General features: G+C 45.7%; 3 non-coding genes across 3 annotated transcripts; all 3 read left to right on the top strand.

The window, feature by feature from the left end:
* The first annotated feature begins 3,858 nt into the window (after positions 1 to 3,858).
* Positions 3,859 to 4,051, top strand: LOC119733496. Its single transcript, XR_005271864.1, has one exon. It is a non-coding gene; the product is annotated as a U2 spliceosomal RNA (small nuclear RNA).
* Positions 4,052 to 9,442: 5,391 nt separating this feature from the next.
* On the top strand, positions 9,443 to 9,634 carry LOC119733575. Its single transcript, XR_005271915.1, has one exon. It is a non-coding gene; the product is annotated as a U2 spliceosomal RNA (small nuclear RNA).
* Positions 9,635 to 15,043: 5,409 nt separating this feature from the next.
* Positions 15,044 to 15,236, top strand: LOC119733483. Its single transcript, XR_005271853.1, has one exon. It is a non-coding gene; the product is annotated as a U2 spliceosomal RNA (small nuclear RNA).
* The last annotated feature ends 437 nt before the right edge of the window (positions 15,237 to 15,673 follow it).

The following is a 15,673-nucleotide window of genomic DNA, read 5'->3' as shown; positions in this document are numbered from 1 at the left end:
ACCGTTCATCAAACCATACCCTTGACCATGGCGCGCACCAAGCAGACGGCAAGAAAGAGCACCGGGGGGAAAGCCCCCAGGAAGCAGTTGGCCACCAAGGCGGCCCGCAAGAGCGCACCGGCGACTGGCGGTGTCAAGAAACCCCATCGGTACCGACCGGGAACCGTCGCCCTCCGTGAGATTCGCCGCTACCAGAAGAGCACCGAACTGCTGATCCGAAAGCTGCCATTCCAGAGACTTGTGCGTGAAATTGCACAGGATTTCAAAACTGAACTGCGATTCCAGAGTTCTGCCGTCATGGCATTGCAAGAAGCGAGCGAAGCTTACCTCGTCGGCCTCTTCGAAGACACCAACCTGTGCGCCATTCACGCCAAGAGGGTCACCATCATGCCCAAGGACATCCAGTTGGCCCGCCGAATTCGGGGTGAACGAGCTTGAGCACGTTGTGTGCGCAAAAAGAAATAAAACTAACGGCTCTTTTCAGAGCCACTACTTCTTCAAAGAGAGATTAAGTCCAATCCCTGAGTTTTCCTTCAAATAAAGAATAAAGGGCCGTTGATTTTTTTCCGAATTATTATTGTTGATATTCTGTCCAAATACATTCCACTTTTTGGGTTCTATACGTATGCCTCATCCGAAACGTGTTCCAGGCAAAATTGAATTGTTATGGGCATGGTAATAATGATATATATTTCCTATCTGTTTTGACAATTACAGGTACTCGTTCTCTTATTTTCGTCGGTTTTGCGTTACATTGTATGATTCATTATAAATGGATGGTGCATAAGGGGGAAACAACATTTAAAGAAGTATTGGTGCACTACGACATATTAATTCGCCCTCCGCTGGAGATGACTTTATTATTTCCCAGAAATTCAGTAGACAATAATATTTAAGAAGGACACTTATACACGTGTCAGTCTGAGAAAAAGGCTAAAAATACCCTTGCCGGGGAGGGGGGGGGGGGTCGTGCCGTGCGTGCATTGTATAACTATGCACGCATACCGCTTTCTTCACGCATGGGTAAGCGGTCACTGGCGGGAAAGTGGACGATGCATGGGTGGTCAGAATCCAAGCTGTGCACAATAAAAGCCGGCCAAGACGTGCTGGTCTTTCATTCGATCTCACGATCCGATACATTCCAAGTCCTCCAATATGGCTCCCAAAGTTAGCGGAAAAGGTCAGAAGAAGGCCGGAAATACTAAGGGTCCGGTTAGCGCAAACAAAAAGAGGCACCGGCGTCGCAAGGAGAGCTACGGCATCTACATCTACAAAGTGATGAAACAGGTGCACCCCGACACCGGAATCTCGAGCAAGGCAATGAGCATCATGAACAGCTTTGTCAACGACGTGTTTGAGCGCATCGCCAGCGAATCTTCTCGCCTCGCTCTCTACAACAAGAAGTCCACCATCACAAGCCGTGAAGTGCAGACAGCAGTACGCCTACTTCTTCCCGGGGAGCTTGCTAAGCATGCAGTCAGCGAAGGCACCAAGGCCGTCACCAAGTACACGACTTCAAAATAGAAATTTTGAAGGCTTCAAAACCAAACGGCTCTTTTCAGAGCCAACACAGTTTCCAAAAAGAGATTTGCCAGTCAGCTCAGTTCGCCCGATCAGCCCATTTCTTAGGTTTTACAACTAACCTTTTTTTAATTCTGTTGTGTCCCTTTCACTCTCTCTCTTTTTTTTTTTAATATTCTTTTACCCTTCGTGAGGCGAGGGGAGGTAATGCGATTAAAGTTAATCCCTGAGTCTTGTCGTCGTCGTAAACACATAATTTAATTTATGCCACAGCCTTTGTCAATTGGTCATTTCTTTCAATCTCCGGACGAGTGCTTGCATTTTGTTGAGTGGGTTACTATTAAAAAATAAATTAGGATTTCGTCTGTGGGATGTTACAAATATCTAGCAAGAAACCGAGGCCAGTTTTAACCGCCGCGTGAGAGCAACGAATCACTGCCATTGTGCGGAGGCTGGTCGAAAGATCATGGGACTTCTTCGGCGGAATAACAATAAAACGTCTTAAAATGGAGGTAAGAATGTTGCATGTTTCTGTGTTTTATCTAGTGATTCCATTACTTTGAACGACGATGACACAGTTGTAATTTTTTGTTCCCTCGTCCCCCGCGTCCAAAATGGATGCGGTGCACCCAACCGTGCGACGGGCACGCCCGTGTCGCGTGATTGGCTACTTGGCACGCTTCAGCCAATCCACCAGAACGCTATAACTAGTGTCGTGTTTTCCAAGTGGGTTCATTCACACACCACCTTTACTGCAGAGTACATTCATCTTCTGTCACTATACTGTCAAGATGACTGGGCGAGGAAAGAGCGGCAAAGCAAGAAGCAAGGCCAAGAGCAGGTCCTCCAGGGCGGGACTCCAGTTCCCCGTGGGTCGTGTTCACAGATTTCTGCGTAAGGGCAACTACGCCCAGCGTGTCGGTGCCGGTGCACCGGTCTACCTTGCGGCAGTGATGGAGTACCTTACCGCGGAGATCTTGGAACTGGCCGGAAACGCTGCACGAGACAACAAGAAGACGAGAATTAATCCCCGCCATCTGCAGCTTGCTATACGCAACGACGAGGAGTTGAACAAGTTGATGAGCGGAGTTACCATCGCGCAGGGTGGTGTCCTTCCCAACATCCAGCAAGTTCTTCTGCCCAAGAAGACCGCCAAAGTGTCAAAGTAAAGAAAAGAACTTACTTTGCATCCACAAACCCAAAAGGCTCTTTTCAGAGCCACCACAACCTTCAAAAAAGAGATTTGTCGCTGCCTGTCTAACTCCACCTCTACCTTCACTCATAGCCGAAATCAATTTCTCTATTTTTTTTTATAAACAATAGAACACTGTTCCAGATAGAATTCCCACTGTGTCCTTTAACGTATGTGACCGGCCGGCCGGCTGAGTACATTAGCCATACATGTATGTATATGTATTGTCTTAAATGTTGCCTCATGTAGAATGTGAATGACTTATTCACCAAAGGTTACAAAAATGGACAAATAATGGTGCGTTGACATTTGATTCCCGTTTGTTTCTTTTCTTTCTTTCTCTCTTCAATTAACTCCCCGCGGGACCGCATTGATATTGATACATAAGTATTATAAGCGCAAATGCAAACGGTATGACGAATGTTTTCTTTTCTTTCGAATTTTCTTCTTATAACTTCATGACGAAATAAACAATAAATCAATGAAATAAAATAGTAATTATTACAAAAAGGGGAAATAAGTAAGTGAAAAAATAACAAAACAAAAAACAATAACCAAGCAATTAAAGGAAAGCGGCAGGCTGGGACTCGAACCCACGATCTATTACTTTCTACATGTGCTCTCTAACCACTCGGCCACGGAGCTTACTGACAAACTGAAGTATTTCCCCGCCCCTAATGTGGGACCCATTGGCAGGGCCTGAGAAATACCCAGATGGGAAACGCCGAGGCGCGATGACCGGGAGTGTTGAAGGGCGCCATCTATTGATATGCTTGTCCCGGTACATCGTACGTACGGCATTTAGTGCCGACGCTCTCGCTCACTGATGCATTGATCCCATTTTTTGTCTGGATTAATTTTTTCAACAAGATTTTTGGTGAAATATGATCGAGGTGTATGAAAATGCATGATAGAAATATTTTTAAGAATGTATATGTCTCTGTTAATCTGAGAAAGCCGGAGATTTCTTGCTCATCTCTCTCTCCCCGGGTTTCGTTGAGTTGCGGTGGACGCGCAGGAGTCTTCTTTTTGTTTTCACACCAGGAAACAAAAAAAGGCAAAAATAAATAATAAGAAGAACAATAGCAAACAGTATTTCAAGACGAATAATCCCTTTCCGCGCTATTGTTTTAATATTAATCGTTATCGCTTCTCGGCCTTTTGGCTAAGATCATGTGTAGTATCTGTTCTTTTCAGCTTAATATCTGAAACGCTGTTCATTGAACAGCCAGTATATTAAACTGATTTTTGGATTTGGGCCGTGGAATAGAGGCTTGCCTCGTCCCGGCCACGGGTTGGCCCGGTATAGCAGTACATCCGGGATTCGGCCCACTCCCTTCGGGGAACATCAATTAATACAAAAACAGGTTCTGACTACGGTGCCCCGTCGTTAAAGGTTCGTTTTCTTTTGACGTTTTGGTGACAGGGCTTTCACATTGAATTACGGTAAATATTAGTAAGTGTGTAAAGTCTTGTTAAATTATGATGTTGGCGTTTCCATTGATTTCCGTTCAAGGCGTAAATAAAAAAAAAAAAAAAAAAAAAAAAAAAGGCTTGGCCACGACCCCTCTGTGTCTGGTTATAAATGTATTGTTTGAGTCTCGTTGCAATATGTTTCTAGGCATCTTCTTCCTTTTCTTATTTGTTATCCCTTTTCCCCCTTGTTTTGCTTCTGATTTGTTTGTTTCCCAGGATGAGTGCTCCTGCCACGATTGGTCGCCAGAGGGCGCCGTAACAGTTGATGGCTTCGCATGCTCATATCGCGTCCGCGCATGTCCTATAAGTTGCCTCGCCGGGGCTGGGATGGCCATTGAATCATCTACAACCGACTGAGGAGACACAAACATGTCTGGCCGTGGCAAAGGAGGAAAGGGACTAGGCAAAGGGGGTGCCAAGCGACACCGCAAGGTTCTCCGAGATAACATCCAGGGAATCACTAAACCAGCCATTCGTCGGCTGGCCCGCCGCGGAGGAGTCAAGCGTATCTCCGGGCTCATCTACGAAGAAACCCGCGGAGTCCTCAAGGTTTTCCTGGAGAACGTTATCCGCGATGCAGTCACCTACTGCGAGCACGCCAAGAGGAAGACTGTCACTGCAATGGACGTGGTGTATGCGCTGAAGAGACAGGGACGCACGCTGTACGGCTTCGGCGGCTAGACACCATATCCAAAAATCAAACCGAACGGCTCTTTTCAGAGCCACCACTATTTCAAAAAAGAGATTGAATCTTGATTTTACTCGATTTCACTTGTCCTTGTCATGTGTGTTCTTAGAGTTGCTTTTCCCCTCCCTATTTCCACTGTAAAACATGTCTGGTCTCCATTTTTTTGTCAAAGTCGATTAAGTAATAATTACTGGGTGCTCGTCTCAGGATATAGCGGGGAACGTATAGAGGGATCCGTGACATTTTGTTCGCGAATGGGTGTGTGTGATTATTGTCTTTATTACAAAACAAACATAAACAGCAGCCAATTTTGTTCGCGAATGGGTGTGTGTGATTATTGTCTTTACTACAAAACAAACATAAACAGCAGCCAGGGAAATCCGTATGTTTGTCACTTTTCTTTTAGGGGTGGGGGAGGGGGTGTTTATTGGGGTTCAATTAATCCCAAGTAGGGGGTGGGAGAAATATTGTAGTCTCAACGATCCCAAATGGATTCTGTTGCCGAGGGCTCATAATACTATAGGCTCGGAAAAGCAGCATTTTCGATTGAAATTTAACGTCTATACTTTTTCAACGTACGGAAATCGTGATCACTGAAGCGTCTCCGCTTGGCCCCCGAAGCACCCAATCGGAAGATAGCCCATTGTTAGGCTTCCAACCTAGGATGCTATGCGCCGGCCTTAAGAGGCGGGGTCCGTTCGCTCAATCTGCACTCAGTTGTGATCACCGTTCATCAAACCATACCCTTGACCATGGCGCGCACCAAGCAGACGGCAAGAAAGAGCACCGGGGGGAAAGCCCCCAGGAAGCAGTTGGCCACCAAGGCGGCCCGCAAGAGCGCACCGGCGACTGGCGGTGTCAAGAAACCCCATCGGTACCGACCGGGAACCGTCGCCCTCCGTGAGATTCGCCGCTACCAGAAGAGCACCGAACTGCTGATCCGAAAGCTGCCATTCCAGAGACTTGTGCGTGAAATTGCACAGGATTTCAAAACTGAACTGCGATTCCAGAGTTCTGCCGTCATGGCATTGCAAGAAGCGAGCGAAGCTTACCTCGTCGGCCTCTTCGAAGACACCAACCTGTGCGCCATTCACGCCAAGAGGGTCACCATCATGCCCAAGGACATCCAGTTGGCCCGCCGAATTCGGGGTGAACGAGCTTGAGCACGTTGTGTGCGCAAAAAGAAATAAAACTAACGGCTCTTTTCAGAGCCACTACTTCTTCAAAGAGAGATTAAGTCCAATCCCTGAGTTTTCCTTCAAATAAAGAATAAAGGGCCGTTGATTTTTTTCCGAATTATTATTGTTGATATTCTGTCCAAATACATTCCACTTTTTGGGTTCTATACGTATGCCTCATCCGAAACGTGTTCCAGGCAAAATTGAATTGTTATGGGCATGGTAATAATGATATATATTTCCTATCTGTTTTGACAATTACAGGTACTCGTTCTCTTATTTTCGTCGGTTTTGCGTTACATTGTATGATTCATTATAAATGGATGGTGCATAAGGGGGAAACAACATTTAAAGAAGTATTGGTGCACTACGACATATTAATTCGCCCTCCGCTGGAGATGACTTTATTATTTCCCAGAAATTCAGTAGACAATAATATTTAAGAAGGACACTTATACACGTGTCAGTCTGAGAAAAAGGCTAAAAATACCCTTGCCGGGGAGGGGGGGGGGGGTCGTGCCGTGCGTGCATTGTATAACTATGCACGCATACCGCTTTCTTCACGCATGGGTAAGCGGTCACTGGCGGGAAAGTGGACGATGCATGGGTGGTCAGAATCCAAGCTGTGCACAATAAAAGCCGGCCAAGACGTGCTGGTCTTTCATTCGATCTCACGATCCGATACATTCCAAGTCCTCCAATATGGCTCCCAAAGTTAGCGGAAAAGGTCAGAAGAAGGCCGGAAATACTAAGGGTCCGGTTAGCGCAAACAAAAAGAGGCACCGGCGTCGCAAGGAGAGCTACGGCATCTACATCTACAAAGTGATGAAACAGGTGCACCCCGACACCGGAATCTCGAGCAAGGCAATGAGCATCATGAACAGCTTTGTCAACGACGTGTTTGAGCGCATCGCCAGCGAATCTTCTCGCCTCGCTCTCTACAACAAGAAGTCCACCATCACAAGCCGTGAAGTGCAGACAGCAGTACGCCTACTTCTTCCCGGGGAGCTTGCTAAGCATGCAGTCAGCGAAGGCACCAAGGCCGTCACCAAGTACACGACTTCAAAATAGAAATTTTGAAGGCTTCAAAACCAAACGGCTCTTTTCAGAGCCAACACAGTTTCCAAAAAGAGATTTGCCAGTCAGCTCAGTTCGCCCGATCAGCCCATTTCTTAGGTTTTACAACTAACCTTTTTTTAATTCTGTTGTGTCCCTTTCACTCTCTCTCTTTTTTTTTTTAATATTCTTTTACCCTTCGTGAGGCGAGGGGAGGTAATGCGATTAAAGTTAATCCCTGAGTCTTGTCGTCGTCGTAAACACATAATTTAATTTATGCCACAGCCTTTGTCAATTGGTCATTTCTTTCAATCTCCGGACGAGTGCTTGCATTTTGTTGAGTGGGTTACTATTAAAAAATAAATTAGGATTTCGTCTGTGGGATGTTACAAATATCTAGCAAGAAACCGAGGCCAGTTTTAACCGCCGCGTGAGAGCAACGAATCACTGCCATTGTGCGGAGGCTGGTCGAAAGATCATGGGACTTCTTCGGCGGAATAACAATAAAACGTCTTAAAATGGAGGTAAGAATGTTGCATGTTTCTGTGTTTTATCTAGTGATTCCATTACTTTGAACGACGATGACACAGTTGTAATTTTTTGTTCCCTCGTCCCCCGCGTCCAAAATGGATGCGGTGCACCCAACCGTGCGACGGGCACGCCCGTGTCGCGTGATTGGCTACTTGGCACGCTTCAGCCAATCCACCAGAACGCTATAACTAGTGTCGTGTTTTCCAAGTGGGTTCATTCACACACCACCTTTACTGCAGAGTACATTCATCTTCTGTCACTATACTGTCAAGATGACTGGGCGAGGAAAGAGCGGCAAAGCAAGAAGCAAGGCCAAGAGCAGGTCCTCCAGGGCGGGACTCCAGTTCCCCGTGGGTCGTGTTCACAGATTTCTGCGTAAGGGCAACTACGCCCAGCGTGTCGGTGCCGGTGCACCGGTCTACCTTGCGGCAGTGATGGAGTACCTTACCGCGGAGATCTTGGAACTGGCCGGAAACGCTGCACGAGACAACAAGAAGACGAGAATTAATCCCCGCCATCTGCAGCTTGCTATACGCAACGACGAGGAGTTGAACAAGTTGATGAGCGGAGTTACCATCGCGCAGGGTGGTGTCCTTCCCAACATCCAGCAAGTTCTTCTGCCCAAGAAGACCGCCAAAGTGTCAAAGTAAAGAAAAGAACTTACTTTGCATCCACAAACCCAAAAGGCTCTTTTCAGAGCCACCACAACCTTCAAAAAAGAGATTTGTCGCTGCCTGTCTAACTCCACCTCTACCTTCACTCATAGCCGAAATCAATTTCTCTATTTTTTTTATAAACAATAGAACACTGTTCCAGATAGAATTCCCACTGTGTCCTTTAACGTATGTGACCGGCCGGCCGGCTGAGTACATTAGCCATACATGTATGTATATGTATTGTCTTAAATGTTGCCTCATGTAGAATGTGAATGACTTATTCACCAAAGGTTACAAAAATGGACAAATAATGGTGCGTTGACATTTGATTCCCGTTTGTTTCTTTTCTTTCTTTCTCTCTTCAATTAACTCCCCGCGGGACCGCATTGATATTGATACATAAGTATTATAAGCGCAAATGCAAACGGTATGACGAATGTTTTCTTTTCTTTCGAATTTTCTTCTTATAACTTCATGACGAAATAAACAATAAATCAATGAAATAAAATAGTAATTATTACAAAAAGGGGAAATAAGTAAGTGAAAAAATAACAAAACAAAAAACAATAACCAAGCAATTAAAGGAAAGCGGCAGGCTGGGACTCGAACCCACGATCTATTACTTTCTACATGTGCTCTCTAACCACTCGGCCACGGAGCTTACTGACAAACTGAAGTATTTCCCCGCCCCTAATGTGGGACCCATGGCAGGGCCTGAGAAATACCCAGATGGGAAACGCCGAGGCGCGATGACCGGGAGTGTTGAAGGGCGCCATCTATTGATATGCTTGTCCCGGTACATCGTACGTACGGCATTTAGTGGCCGACGCTCTCGCCGATGCATCTGATCCCATTTTGATCCATGGATCTGGATTTTTTTCAACAAGTTTTGGTTTGGTGAAATATGATCGAGGTGTATGAAAATGCATGATAGAAATATATTTTTAAGAATGTATATGTCTCTGTTTCTTGCTCATCTCTCTCTCGGAGATTCGTCTTGTTGCGGTGGATCTCTCTCGCCCCTTCTTTTTTCGTTGAGTTGCGGTGGAGGCGCAGGAACAAAGGAAACAAAAAAAATAAAAAAGAATAAGAAACAATAGCAAACAGAATTCCCTTTCCGCGCTATTTCCGCGCTAATCGTTTAATATTAATCTTATTTTCGGCTAAGATCATGTGTAGTATCTGTTCTTTTCAGCTTAATATCTGAAACGCTGTTCATTGAACAGCCAGTATATTAAACTGATTTTTGGATTTGGGCCGTGGAATAGAGGCTTGCCTCGTCCCGGCCACGGGTTGGCCCGGTATAGCAGTACATCCGGGATTCGGCCCACTCCCTTCGGGGAACATCAATTAATACAAAAACAGGTTCTGACTACGGTGCCCCGTCGTTAAAGGTTCGTTTTCTTTTGACGTTTGGTGACAGGGCTTTCACATTGAATTACGGTAAATATTAGTAAGTGTGTAAAGTCTTGTTAAATTATGATGTTGGCGTTTCCATTGATTTCCGTTCAAGGCGTAAATAAAAAAAAAAAAAAAAAAAAAAAAAAAAAGGCTTGGCCACGACCCCTCTGTGTCTGGTTATAAATGTATTGTTTGAGTCTCGTTGCAATATGTTTCTAGGCATCTTCTTCCTTTTCTTATTTGTTATCCCTTTTCCCCCTTGTTTTGCTTCTGATTTGTTTGTTTCCCAGGATGAGTGCTCCTGCCACGATTGGTCGCCAGAGGGCGCCGTAACAGTTGATGGCTTCGCATGCTCATATCGCGTCCGCGCATGTCCTATAAGTTGCCTCGCCGGGGCTGGGATGGCCATTGAATCATCTACAACCGACTGAGGAGACACAAACATGTCTGGCCGTGGCAAAGGAGGAAAGGGACTAGGCAAAGGGGGTGCCAAGCGACACCGCAAGGTTCTCCGAGATAACATCCAGGGAATCACTAAACCAGCCATTCGTCGGCTGGCCCGCCGCGGAGGAGTCAAGCGTATCTCCGGGCTCATCTACGAAGAAACCCGCGGAGTCCTCAAGGTTTTCCTGGAGAACGTTATCCGCGATGCAGTCACCTACTGCGAGCACGCCAAGAGGAAGACTGTCACTGCAATGGACGTGGTGTATGCGCTGAAGAGACAGGGACGCACGCTGTACGGCTTCGGCGGCTAGACACCATATCCAAAAATCAAACCGAACGGCTCTTTTCAGAGCCACCACTATTTCAAAAAAGAGATTGAATCTTGATTTTACTCGATTTCACTTGTCCTTGTCATGTGTGTTCTTAGAGTTGCTTTTCCCCTCCCTATTTCCACTGTAAAACATGTCTGGTCTCCATTTTTTGTCAAAGTCGATTAAGTAATAATTACTGGGTGCTCGTCTCAGGATATAGCGGGGAACGTATAGAGGGATCCGTGACATTTTGTTCGCGAATGGGTGTGTGTGATTATTGTCTTTATTACAAAACAAACATAAACAGCAGCCAATTTTGTTCGCGAATGGGTGTGTGTGATTATTGTCTTTACTACAAAACAAACATAAACAGCAGCCAGGGAAATCCGTATGTTTGTCACTTTTCTTTTAGGGGTGGGGGAGGGGGTGTTTATTGGGGTTCAATTAATCCCAAGTAGGGGGTGGGAGAAATATTGTAGTCTCAACGATCCCAAATGGATTCTGTTGCCGAGGGCTCATAATACTATAGGCTCGGAAAAGCAGCATTTTCGATTGAAATTTAACGTCTATACTTTTTCAACGTACGGAAATCGTGATCACTGAAGCGTCTCCGCTTGGCCCCCGAAGCACCCAATCGGAAGATAGCCCATTGTTAGGCTTCCAACCTAGGATGCTATGCGCCGGCCTTAAGAGGCGGGGTCCGTTCGCTCAATCTGCACTCAGTTGTGATCACCGTTCATCAAACCATACCCTTGACCATGGCGCGCACCAAGCAGACGGCAAGAAAGAGCACCGGGGGGAAAGCCCCCAGGAAGCAGTTGGCCACCAAGGCGGCCCGCAAGAGCGCACCGGCGACTGGCGGTGTCAAGAAACCCCATCGGTACCGACCGGGAACCGTCGCCCTCCGTGAGATTCGCCGCTACCAGAAGAGCACCGAACTGCTGATCCGAAAGCTGCCATTCCAGAGACTTGTGCGTGAAATTGCACAGGATTTCAAAACTGAACTGCGATTCCAGAGTTCTGCCGTCATGGCATTGCAAGAAGCGAGCGAAGCTTACCTCGTCGGCCTCTTCGAAGACACCAACCTGTGCGCCATTCACGCCAAGAGGGTCACCATCATGCCCAAGGACATCCAGTTGGCCCGCCGAATTCGGGGTGAACGAGCTTGAGCACGTTGTGTGCGCAAAAAGAAATAAAACTAACGGCTCTTTTCAGAGCCACTACTTCTTCAAAGAGAGATTAAGTCCAATCCCTGAGTTTTCCTTCAAATAAAGAATAAAGGGCCGTTGATTTTTTTCCGAATTATTATTGTTGATATTCTGTCCAAATACATTCCACTTTTTGGGTTCTATACGTATGCCTCATCCGAAACGTGTTCCAGGCAAAATTGAATTGTTATGGGCATGGTAATAATGATATATATTTCCTATCTGTTTTGACAATTACAGGTACTCGTTCTCTTATTTTCGTCGGTTTTGCGTTACATTGTATGATTCATTATAAATGGATGGTGCATAAGGGGGAAACAACATTTAAAGAAGTATTGGTGCACTACGACATATTAATTCGCCCTCCGCTGGAGATGACTTTATTATTTCCCAGAAATTCAGTAGACAATAATATTTAAGAAGGACACTTATACACGTGTCAGTCTGAGAAAAAGGCTAAAAATACCCTTGCCGGGGAGGGGGGGGGGGGGGGTCGTGCCGTGCGTGCATTGTATAACTATGCACGCATACCGCTTTCTTCACGCATGGGTAAGCGGTCACTGGCGGGAAAGTGGACGATGCATGGGTGGTCAGAATCCAAGCTGTGCACAATAAAAGCCGGCCAAGACGTGCTGGTCTTTCATTCGATCTCACGATCCGATACATTCCAAGTCCTCCAATATGGCTCCCAAAGTTAGCGGAAAAGGTCAGAAGAAGGCCGGAAATACTAAGGGTCCGGTTAGCGCAAACAAAAAGAGGCACCGGCGTCGCAAGGAGAGCTACGGCATCTACATCTACAAAGTGATGAAACAGGTGCACCCCGACACCGGAATCTCGAGCAAGGCAATGAGCATCATGAACAGCTTTGTCAACGACGTGTTTGAGCGCATCGCCAGCGAATCTTCTCGCCTCGCTCTCTACAACAAGAAGTCCACCATCACAAGCCGTGAAGTGCAGACAGCAGTACGCCTACTTCTTCCCGGGGAGCTTGCTAAGCATGCAGTCAGCGAAGGCACCAAGGCCGTCACCAAGTACACGACTTCAAAATAGAAATTTTGAAGGCTTCAAAACCAAACGGCTCTTTTCAGAGCCAACACAGTTTCCAAAAAGAGATTTGCCAGTCAGCTCAGTTCGCCCGATCAGCCCATTTCTTAGGTTTTACAACTAACCTTTTTTTATTCTGTTGTGTCCCTTTCACTCTCTCTCTTTTTTTTTTTAATATTCTTTTACCCTTCGTGAGGCGAGGGGAGGTAATGCGATTAAAGTTAATCCCTGAGTCTTGTCGTCGTCGTAAACACATAATTTAATTTATGCCACAGCCTTTGTCAATTGGTCATTTCTTTCAATCTCCGGACGAGTGCTTGCATTTTGTTGAGTGGGTTACTATTAAAAAATAAATTAGGATTTCGTCTGTGGGATGTTACAAATATCTAGCAAGAAACCGAGGCCAGTTTTAACCGCCGCGTGAGAGCAACGAATCACTGCCATTGTGCGGAGGCTGGTCGAAAGATCATGGGACTTCTTCGGCGGAATAACAATAAAACGTCTTAAAATGGAGGTAAGAATGTTGCATGTTTCTGTGTTTTATCTAGTGATTCCATTACTTTGAACGACGATGACACAGTTGTAATTTTTTGTTCCCTCGTCCCCCGCGTCCAAAATGGATGCGGTGCACCCAACCGTGCGACGGGCACGCCCGTGTCGCGTGATTGGCTACTTGGCACGCTTCAGCCAATCCACCAGAACGCTATAACTAGTGTCGTGTTTTCCAAGTGGGTTCATTCACACACCACCTTTACTGCAGAGTACATTCATCTTCTGTCACTATACTGTCAAGATGACTGGGCGAGGAAAGAGCGGCAAAGCAAGAAGCAAGGCCAAGAGCAGGTCCTCCAGGGCGGGACTCCAGTTCCCCGTGGGTCGTGTTCACAGATTTCTGCGTAAGGGCAACTACGCCCAGCGTGTCGGTGCCGGTGCACCGGTCTACCTTGCGGCAGTGATGGAGTACCTTACCGCGGAGATCTTGGAACTGGCCGGAAACGCTGCACGAGACAACAAGAAGACGAGAATTAATCCCCGCCATCTGCAGCTTGCTATACGCAACGACGAGGAGTTGAACAAGTTGATGAGCGGAGTTACCATCGCGCAGGGTGGTGTCCTTCCCAACATCCAGCAAGTTCTTCTGCCCAAGAAGACCGCCAAAGTGTCAAAGTAAAGAAAAGAACTTACTTTGCATCCACAAACCCAAAAGGCTCTTTTCAGAGCCACCACAACCTTCAAAAAAGAGATTTGTCGCTGCCTGTCTAACTCCACCTCTACCTTCACTCATAGCCGAAATCAATTTCTCTATTTTTTTTTATAAACAATAGAACACTGTTCCAGATAGAATTCCCACTGTGTCCTTTAACGTATGTGACCGGCCGGCCGGCTGAGTACATTAGCCATACATGTATGTATATGTATTGTCTTAAATGTTGCCTCATGTAGAATGTGAATGACTTATTCACCAAAGGTTACAAAAATGGACAAATAATGGTGCGTTGACATTTGATTCCCGTTTGTTTCTTTTCTTTCTTTCTCTCTTCAATTAACTCCCCGCGGGACCGCATTGATATTGATACATAAGTATTATAAGCGCAAATGCAAACGGTATGACGAATGTTTTCTTTTCTTTCGAATTTTCTTCTTATAACTTCATGACGAAATAAACAATAAATCAATGAAATAAAATAGTAATTATTACAAAAAGGGGAAATAAGTAAGTGAAAAAATAACAAAACAAAACAATAACCAAGCAATTAAAGGAAAGCGGCAGGCTGGGACTCGAACCCACGATCTATTACTTTCTACATGTGCTCTCTAACCACTCGGCCACGGAGCTTACTGACAAACTGAAGTATTTCCCCGCCCCTAATGTGGGACCCATTGGCAGGGCCTGAGAAATACCCAGATGGGAAACGCCGAGGCGCGATGACCGGGAGTGTTGAAGGGCGCCATCTATTGATATGCTTGTCCCGGTACATCGTACGTACGGCATTTAGTGCCGACGCTCTCGCTCACTGATGCATTGATCCCATTTTTTGTCTGGATTAATTTTTTCAACAAGATTTTTGGTGAAATATGATCGAGGTGTATGAAAATGCATGATAGAAATATTTTTAAGAATGTATATGTCTCTGTTAATCTGAGAAAGCCGGAGATTTCTTGCTCATCTCTCTCTCCCCGGGTTTCGTTGAGTTGCGGTGGACGCGCAGGAGTCTTCTTTTTGTTTTCACACCAGGAAACAAAAAAAGGCAAAAATAAATAATAAGAAGAACAATAGCAAACAGTATTTCAAGACGAATAATCCCTTTCCGCGCTATTGTTTTAATATTAATCGTTATCGCTTCTCGGCCTTTTGGCTAAGATCATGTGTAGTATCTGTTCTTTTCAGCTTAATATCTGAAACGCTGTTCATTGAACAGCCAGTATATTAAACTGATTTTTGGATTTGGGCCGTGGAATAGAGGCTTGCCTCGTCCCGGCCACGGGTTGGCCCGGTATAGCAGTACATCCGGGATTCGGCCCACTCCCTTCGGGGAACATCAATTAATACAAAAACAGGTTCTGACTACGGTGCCCCGTCGTTAAAGGTTCGTTTTCTTTTGACGTTTTGGTGACAGGGCTTTCACATTGAATTACGGTAAATATTAGTAAGTGTGTAAAGTCTTGTTAAATTATGATGTTGGCGTTTCCATTGATTTCCGTTCAAGGCGTAAATAAAAAAAAAAAAAAAAAAAAAAAAAAAGGCTTGGCCACGACCCCTCTGTGTCTGGTTATAAATGTATTGTTTGAGTCTCGTTGCAATATGTTTCTAGGCATCTTCTTCCTTTTCTTATTTGTTATCCCTTTTCCCCCTTGTTTTGCTTCTGATTTGTTTGTTTCCCAGGATGAGTGCTCCTGCCACGATTGGTCGCCAGAGGGCGCCGTAACAGTTGATGGCTTCGCATGCTCATATCGCGTCCGCGCATG

This window comes from Patiria miniata, unplaced genomic scaffold (genome assembly GCF_015706575.1).
Source record: "Patiria miniata isolate m_02_andy unplaced genomic scaffold, ASM1570657v1 HiC_scaffold_25, whole genome shotgun sequence".
Classification (NCBI taxonomy): domain Eukaryota; kingdom Metazoa; phylum Echinodermata; class Asteroidea; order Valvatida; family Asterinidae; genus Patiria; species Patiria miniata.
The sequence above is the reverse complement of the archived record's forward strand: the minus strand, read 5'-3'. Positions and strand labels throughout refer to the sequence as shown.